Below are 8310 nucleotides of genomic sequence, written 5' to 3'. Positions count from 1 at the left end.
GCTGCGGTGGATACAACCGAGTAGGAGTGGAGTACTGCAGTGGATACGGGCCGGGGGCAGTGCTATAATGCAGTGGATATGGGCCGGGAGAGGTGCTATGCTGCGGTGTGTACGACCCAAACATATCAAATCTGTAATGGTATCTGCCCCCCGATGAGGCCGAGAAATTGTCATTGCCCGCAAAATCCGGATGATAAGAAGTATCAGCCGAAAGTGAATGCGATGACGAGCCCGAGAAATAGTCATTGCCTGCCAAATCCGGATGATAAGAAGTATCAGTCGAATGTGAATGCGATCGCTCGGACTCGGCCTCCGGCTGTACCTCGGGCTCCGGCTCTGGGTCATGCTCGGCATCTGGCTGTGGATCGGGCTCTATATCGGCCACTGGCTCGTATGCCCCAGATCACTGCACGTGCGGGGGGACTATAGTCGACTGCCCACCAAGTAAATATGGCTTCCCCATACTAAAGTACCATTGTATGTACTCTAACGATGGGCGCAAATCGGAAGACATATCCATCTGAGGTCTTCGAGCCATCCGACTCTCCCACACCGCAATATATCTCCGGCGTAACCCCCAATGCTGTCCATGTCTCCTCTCTTGTTCTTCTGTGAACCTCCTCCCCACCGCATTGGCGGATCCGGATGTCTTGGATGCAACCAAACCGTCGTAGTACTCGATCTCCGTGGTACCACTCGACTACATTGAAACTAATAATTGGTGCGTTTGTGCACCACAACCGCGAATCAACGTGGCGAGCGAGGTATAATAGCCGCAATTTCGGTCTACGGTATGGCATCCATATAAACCGCACGATTAATACCATGATTAAAATTTAACACGGTTGGAGTAAGATATAAAAAGCAATTACATGTCACGAATATTTGAATAGCTTACCCCTTCCCCGGCATGTTGTTCAATCATCAGACGATATATCGGGACAGTGTACGACCTCCCGATACCCGGATAAATACTCCATCTACGAAAACAATTTTCAAGTAAATATAGTTTCATTAGAATAGTATTATTATAAAGAAATTGCCAATTACTAACAAGTTAAATTTTATCACCTGTTAACTAGCGGATATACGTATGGTTGGTGACTAACCGATGCCAAGAATGGCATCCGATAAAGAGCCCGTGATTGCAACAATATAAGGCATCCGCCCATGTCTACAGCATTAGGCTTTGTCGTCCGACAAAGCTCACAATAAAACATTGCCAGAACTGCGGAACCCCAACTATAGGAGCGAACACTACGCAGATCAGTTAACAGAGGTAAATACTGGATATGAACCTTGTTGTTGTTCGAATTGGGCATCAATACACCCCCTATGATATGCATAATGTATGCTCGAGCTGCGCACACCAACTGTTCTTCGGTGGCATTATCTGATAAATGTTGAAAATTGGCTTTTAGCCATGTAAATTTCAACTCCGAAAAAGTAGACTCAGCATCGCCGGGCGAGGCTCCTAGTAGGCTGTAACAAAGTGCAGCCGGCTCATCTATCGCACTTACGCCCGTGACGGCATCCCCGTCGATTGGAAGCCCAAACTGCAATGCAACATCCTCCAGAGTAACTGTGCACTCCCCACACGGTAAATGAAAAGTGTGGGTTTCCGGTCGCCAACGCTCGACCAATGCGGATATTAAATCGTACCGCAAATCGAACGTCCGGGTCAATGCTGCTGATCCGAATCCAGCTAGCTCTAAGTACGGCATCAGTCGTGCATCCGGGGAATATCCTACACCATTCACCCTGCCCCTTAATATGCGGTACGAGTCCTGACAGTGTAATTACAAAAAATAGTTATAATAACATAATTTATTTTCTTAAATTACGTAAATTTTTTTTAATGAAACCCTTGCGTAACAAATAACAATATATTACCGTATTATTAACTGTGTCACATATGTGAGAAAGTTTCTTATTGATCAATGAAGCCATTATGATGCTCGCAATTTCAAAATAAATTTCGGTTATTAATTTTATTGTTTGATAGATTTTAAATATTTATTAGAATAACTTAATAAAAAATAGCAAACAATTTTTTCTACAACATTTTCTTTTGCTATACTACATTAAAAATTAAATATATCCAATTTAAATACAAATATTATTATTATTTTAAAATGATAATAAGTAAAATATTTTCAGATATTATTTTTATATTATTTTAGCCAAAATGTTTTAAATGTATTATTATGTAAGTATTTTTTATATTAATTTAATAAATAACACCGATTTTGACACTTTTTCGTATTTTTTTCAGTATCTTTTTTAAATATATTACTTTAGATTATTTAATTTTAAAACCCTTATTTTAGTACATAATGTTTTAAATATATTATTTAAGTGTTTTAAATATTTTTTAATAAATAACCCTGATTTTAGCACTTTATTCATATTTTTTCGTATATTATTTTTTAAAATATATTATTTTCCTATTTTATTTTTATATTATTTTAGCAAAAATGTTTCAAATGTATTATGTATATTATGTAAGTGTTTTTTATACTAATTTAATAAATAACCCTGATTTTGACACTTTTTTCGTATTTTTTGTATCTTATTTTTAAAATATATTATTTTCGTATTTTATTTCTTCATATTATTTTAGTACATAATGTTTCAAATATATTATTTCAATATTTTTATATTTTTCAATAAATATCCCTGATCTTAGCACTTTATTCGTATTTTTTCGTATATTATTTTTAAAATATATTTTTTCTTATTTTATTTTTTATATTATTTTAGCAAAAAAATTCAAATGTATTAATTAACTGTTTTTTATATTAAGGGTTTTTACTAAATAACCCTGATTTTGATACTTTCTTCGTAATTTTTTATTTTCAGATATTATTTTTTAATATATATTATTTTCGTTTTTATTTCTTTATATTATTTTAGTACATAATGCTTCAAATGTATTATTTAAGTATTTTTATATTTTTTAATAAATAACCCTGATTTTAGCACTTTATTCGTATTTTTTTCAGATATTATTTTTTAAAATATATTATTTTGGTATTTTATTTTAGCATAAAATCATTCAAATGTATTATTTAAGTTTTTTATATTAATTTAATAAGTAACCTGACTTTGGCACCTTGTTCGTATTTTTTTATTTTCAAATTTTATTTTTTAATTATACTATTTTCATATTTTATTTTTTATATTATTTTAACAAAAACTCGTCACCACCACTTTCTCCAATAAAGTTTTTTCAGTATTTTATTTCTTCTCGTATTTTTTCATTAATATATTTTAATTTTTAAATTTTTACTATTTTTGTAAAAAGTTTAAAACTCCGATCACATAAAAATTAAAAAATAAAAATTCTATAATAAATCAAATAAATTAAAAAATCTTTTAAACAACCTAAAACACACACTTAACAAATAAATTACATAAAATAATAACAAAAATATTCTTTACACATAAATGCTTAATACTTCAATGAAAATATAAAATAAATACGAACATACCTTAATATCTCTTCTTAACCAAATAACACCTTAGAAAAAATAAAATAAAAATTATATCCGATTTAAATCTAAAACGTTATTAAACTAACATTAATTACTCAAATTTATAAAAAAATTACCTTTTTCTTTCCTTCTTTTCCTTCCTCTTCTTCTTCTCCTTCTCTTTTCTTTTTCTTTTTCTTCTCTCGGTAGTAGGCCTCCTTCTCCTCCTCTCTTCTTTTCTTTCTTCTTCTTCTTCCCTTCCTTCTTCCTTCTTCCCTTCTTCTCTTTTTCTTTGCTGAAAATGAAGCTTGGGGACCATAATATATGGTCCCCCAAACAAAATAACAAAACCCCTCTGCATGAGGGGTCAAATCGGACCAAAAGCAGACACCGGTGCCGCCTCTGCCAGAGGCAACACTGGTGCCGCCTCTGCCAGAGGCAACACTGGTGCCGCCTCTGGCACCAACATGTTTCCTTTTTTTTTTTTTTCGTTTCAGAGTTTTTTTTTTACTGTTTGGGTACTGTGTGTCAGGGTGGTGCCGCCTGTCACAGTGGCGTGACCACCCTGACTATACCATTCTCGTATTTACTTTTTTTACTGTATTATTTTCAATTTTTTTATTTTTTTTATATTTTTTTAGTAAAAAACCCTAGAATTGCGGGTTATTTTTGTAGTGTAATTTTGAGAAAAGAAATTTTAAAGAAAGAAAATTAGAAAAAAGGGAGAGACAAAGAAATGAGAATAATGTAGATGGCCCATCTTTCTAAGCAGTGCTAGGCAAGGTAGCTGCTAAAGTAGGTCTGCAAGTGGTCAATGACAAATAGAAATAGAAGATGGTTTAAGACTTTAGACTTTGGAGTTTAGTCGGGACCACTTTATTTAAATCTACATCGTCAGCATTCCACCTCTGGCTGATACAGTGGTACTCAACGTACACGCCAAGGACAGCTGCATATTCCTCCTTTACAATACGTCGTACATCATTTACTTTAATGATAAGATCTACTTACCAAATAAGGACAATATTTTAAGGAATTGAGATAAATTAAAAAAATTCGAGGTGTTAAAAATAAATTTTCAAGTGAAAATGATTTAAATTGTTTTATTAATTATCAAAAGTGGTAAAAACAATATTTTTTCATTTAATTAAAAGATTAGAAGGGATTAAATTGAATTACTAACTTTTAATTTTGTTAAAAAATATGATGTTGTAGGGTTAAAAAAACGTTTCAGCATTAAAAAAAAAAATCAAACCTCCTCACAAAACTTGCACTAGTTGAACTTCAATCCTCAAATTAAAAAATTGCATCAATTAATTTTTTAACTAATAAAATCTATCTTTGATCATTACTTTATTGATGTGACTATTAATTTAAAAATTACATCAATTAAATTTTTAACTAGTAAAATCTATCTTTGATCATTACTTTATTTATGTGACCGTTAATGAAAACTACTTTAATTATTATATTGTTGATGTGGGATTTCACATTAAAAATTAAAATTTTAAAAAATAAAATAAAAAATAATAAATATATAATTATTACTAAAATATAGAAATATTTTAAAATACTAAAAAATGAAAAACATAAAATTCATTAAAAAGTGTAAAAAGTTTGAGAAAAGTATTAGAAAATATTAAAATTATTAAAACAACTTTTTTCAAAAATTATTTAAAAAGTCATTAAATTATTAAAATTATAAATCACTTAACATTAAAAAATATTAAGTTGTCGATTAAAAACATTATAAATCTCTATTCTAATATCCCGTTAAAGTCATCGATTAGTTAAAATAGTCTCTAGATTTCTTTAATGAGGAATGATAAGATTTATTCATCGATCTCTTCTTTGAATCTCTTGCTTCTGAATTAGCCTTTCTCTTTTCTTTGCTGAGATCCTCAACTTTACAAGCCCTCTCAACCAGTACTACAAATTCCTTCAATTCAAGTATCCCGACTAACAACTTTATATCTCCATTCAACCCATTAACAAATTGTTTGCACATTATTTTGTCAGTAGATACATACTCCTGAGCATACTTACTTAATCGTATGAATTCTCTTTCATATTCTATCACTGTCATCCGACCTTGTTTCAACTCTAAAAACTTTTTATGTTTCTAATCGAGAAATTGTTGACTTATGTATTTCTTTCAAAATTTTGTTCGAAAGAACTCCCAAGTGACTCATTCTTTAGGAACCACTGATGTCAACGTTTTCCACCAATGGTACGCATTATCCCTTAACAACGACACAACACATTTGATACATTCTTCCGGAGTACAAGACAATTCATCAAATACTCTGATTGTGTTCTTGAGCCAAAATTTAGCTCTCTCAGCATTATCATCAATGATAGCCCGAAACTCTTCAGCCTCGTGTTTATGTATCTTATCCACTAGAGGCTTACTCAATTGAATCAGATCTATCAATTTAGGCATAATCAGAATCTGTTGAGGATTAGGCAGGGGTAGAGGTTGTTGAGCAGTGGATTTATTCAAACTAACTCTGTGAACCACTCACTCATCATTTGGAAGAAGGCTTGCCTAGCCTCTCCCTCTTGGCTACTCGAAATAGGCCTAGAATCAGCCGGCGCTGCCCCTTGCGTGGGAGCAGGCGCATTACTTTCCACATCGTCAGCTATTGCTCGATTGGGATCCATTTGCTATACGAAAAACACATTTTAACGGTCAGGAATCATCACACGATCACAGTTTCTATATATGACATATATAGCTAGACTCTCACACGCTACGTTAGTCCTAGAATCAACTAAACCATAACTCTGATACCAATTTAATGTAACACCCCTAACCCGTATTCGTAGCCAGAATAGGGTTACAAGGCATTACTGATCAATCACAACATAATTCATACATATACAATTCCTAATCAGCATACAATCAAATCGTACACATAGTCTCTTATAAGACTCTTAGAGACCTTAAAACATGCTTAGAAGTGGTTCGGTACTAAAACAATAACATTTTCAAACTTTGGGAAACTTATAAAAATTTCTAACATTAAAGGGTCACACGCCCGTGTGAACAAGCCGTGTGAAAATAGGGCATACATACTGACTTGTATCACACGGTCGAGGACACGCTCATGTGTCTGGTCGTGTGAAATGTAAGGGAGGTTACTAACTTGGGTCACATGGCCGGCCACACGCCCATGTGCCAGCCTGTGTGCCACACATGTTTAGTAGACACGCTCGTGTGTCTAGGCTGTGTCAAAACTATGGGGTATACTGTCTTAGTTCGAAAGGCTACCTTAGGGGACACACGGTCTTGTAACATAGCCGTGTGTCGCACACAGCTGAGACACACACCCGTGTCTCTGCCCGTGTGGACAAAAATAGGCCATTTGAAAAGCCAATTTGCCACACTACTCATGTACACATAGCAACCAATTTGGAACCATTTTCATACACTTATAGGCAGCCCAAAACACACATATCATGCCATTTATTCTCAACCATTTCAATTACTCAATTCCCTAATTAAAACATACCATTTAGCTATAACTCTAACTAATCAAACATATCCAAAACAAGTCAATATCTAAGGAATTATACACATCACATAAATCACCTTTCAAACACATCATTTAGGCCAACTTAATAAACAAATACATACCAACATTTTCAACCAAAAGTAAGCCAAATCTCATGGCTTAATTCATAATTCAAAACATATCATCAACTCACTTGCCTATACATTCCATATACCATATTTACAAGCATCCAAAAATACCAACAAGTAGTCGATAATGTGATGATGGTTCCCGATGATCCCGATCTCTGAGCTAGATTAGATACTCTATAAAACAAAGAAAAATAACACACAGTAAGCTTCATAGCCCTGTAAGTTCATACAAAAAACACTCCATAGTTTATAATATACAAATCATCAATTAATAAACATTTTTTAGTTCTCATATCATCATTCAATTCTAATCCATGACCATTTATCATGTATATACAAATTCATCAAGCTTCATACACATAGCATCGACTACCACATAGGTATCATACGTACCTGTATTTTCTCATATTTATTTATTTCATTCTCTCCTCTTTGTTCAATACGTTAAATCGTTCGGAAATCTTTCAATGCTTTAAGAACTCGCACACTTAGTGCATAAATGTTTAGCCGTAACTATAATGATATCGCACACTTAGTGCCATCACATTAAAACGAAACTATCTCGGTATTGCACACTTAGTGCCACATAAAGTTGAAGCTATTCCAATTCGCACACTAAGTGTTGTATATAGCCTGTTGTAGGCCAATTTTGGGCCCTTCTACAAATTACCCACAGCCCAATAAACCCAAATATTTAAACCACTGACCCACAAAACCCCAAATACATTACAATACCTGGAGCCCAATAATCAAAACCCAATACACAGAAGCCCAAACCCCTTACAAACCCAAAACCCAAAATCCCAAAACCCTAATCAGCCAAACCACTCTCCGTTGCCCCCATGTACGCGATCACTCAGCCCCCACGCGAGCTGCCAGACCACTTCCTCCTCTGCCCGAGACCTGGCACTGCCCATACCGTCTGACACTCCCACCACCAACACCGGCCACCACACCCTGTAATCAGACAAGCACACGCAAACAATAAATTAATATTTGTGGAAGGGTTATAAAAACCCGAAGAAAATAATGTAAAAGGGTCCCCTTTGGCAGTTCAAAAAAAATCAGAAAAATAAAGAAAGGATTCAAAAAATATTGATAAAAAACCAAACTTTAGCATTCAAATACAGAAGGATACCCCTGAGGTATAAAGAGCAGAAGAATAAATCGCAAATCGGAGAGTCA

The sequence above is a fragment of the Gossypium arboreum genome, chromosome 8 (genome assembly GCF_025698485.1).
Source record: "Gossypium arboreum isolate Shixiya-1 chromosome 8, ASM2569848v2, whole genome shotgun sequence".
In the NCBI taxonomy this organism is placed as follows: domain Eukaryota; kingdom Viridiplantae; phylum Streptophyta; class Magnoliopsida; order Malvales; family Malvaceae; genus Gossypium; species Gossypium arboreum.
Note: the sequence above shows the minus strand (reverse complement) of the source record.